Source organism: Protobothrops mucrosquamatus, unplaced genomic scaffold (genome assembly GCF_001527695.2).
Source record: "Protobothrops mucrosquamatus isolate PMUCROS unplaced genomic scaffold, P.Mucros_1.0 scaffold3967, whole genome shotgun sequence".
NCBI lineage: Eukaryota > Metazoa > Chordata > Lepidosauria > Squamata > Viperidae > Protobothrops > Protobothrops mucrosquamatus.
In genome coordinates this window covers 55,511-56,986 of record NW_015389908.1, presented here as the reverse complement: position 1 = coordinate 56,986, position 1,476 = coordinate 55,511, and positions in this window count along the sequence as shown.

Sequence of the window (1,476 nt, the reverse complement as noted above, 5' to 3'; positions counted from 1 at the left end):
CCTTTACCTTTATCCAATTACTAAAGAAGAATTAGAACCGTGATATCACAAATTTAGTTATCGCCCATCACTTGCTCAGAGTTTGCACTGGGTAAAATTCTGTCTATGAAGACTCGGACTATTAAAGCCTTGTTGATTCCTTAGAATGCCATTTCCACTTTATGCCGTACAGACTCTGTTCCCCTTTGGGTGATAGTTCTCTTGTACTGACTAGAGAACTGAGGGAAGTCCATTAAACTCTCAGCTTTCATAAAAGAATCAACTATTCTATCCCCACCACATATCTAAAAGTAACCTGTGTAGGACCTTTTCCAGCTTTTCAGAAAACAGGCAGCTCATTTTGAGATGTTTGCCTACCAGAGTAACGGAATAATAAAGTTGGAAGGGACCTTGCAGGTCTTCTAGTCCAGCCCCCTGCTCAAGCAGGAGACCCTGTACCATTCCGGACAAATTTCTTCTTAGAAATCTCAACTGATGGAGCACCCACAACTTCTGAAAGTAAGCCATTCCACTGCTTAACAGAATAATAGTTACTCTACTATACATTATAAAGCCAACTGGGTGACTTTGGGCCAATTCGTCCTTATCAGCCCGCTCCACCTCACAGGGTGGTGTTTGTGGGAAAAATAGGAGGAGGAAGAATTGTTAAGTGTGTTCACTTCCTTGAGTTATTTACTTAAATAATAAAGGCAGGATATAAATAAACTGAAAACAGAACAAGAATGGGGAGACACTTGGACTTCCAGTTTTGCACCATAGCGCATGGCCGAGGGATTGCAGAGCTCCGCAACCCATGGCTAGTTTTGCCCTGCCAGGGGACCTTAAATGGGTCTAAAGTCGCCCCAGAGAGGCAACAAAGAAAGAGGCGCCCCGATGATCGCGGAACGACAGCAGTCCCGCTCAATCTGGGGGGAAACCCGACAAGAAAGGCTGGCCACACCTCAGTGACCAGCCCAAGCTACTTGCAGCCGAAGTCCAAAGGCACTAACCAGAACAACGGTGAACAGCGTGCTTGAAACTGGGTGAGGAATTCGATCTTCTCCTATTTTGTATCTGATTTCCTGGAAAATATTCCCAAGAAGCAAAAAATCCTCCCAAAGTTAGAAGGGAGGGGACTACACCCCCACCCTCCCATAGACGGAAGTGGCAAATTAAACTCTTGCAGGGAACAAAAATATATTGAAATGAGGTTAAAAACACTATAGTCTGGACAAATTTGCAAACTAAGAAAACTTAAAATTCCATATCTGGAAAAGTATTGATGAAATTATAAATAATAATAATAACACTTTGCTTTAAAAGCTGGAAAATGAATAGCTATTGACACCTAGTGGAGGATTAGAGAAAACTATAGCTGCATTGATTCAGAATTTGGCAAGACACCCAGAAATAGCAAAAAACAGCTGGGAACAAAGCATTGGGCTATCTACTACTGAGTGAAATTATATATGTTTAGAAACTGCTGACCTGGGATTC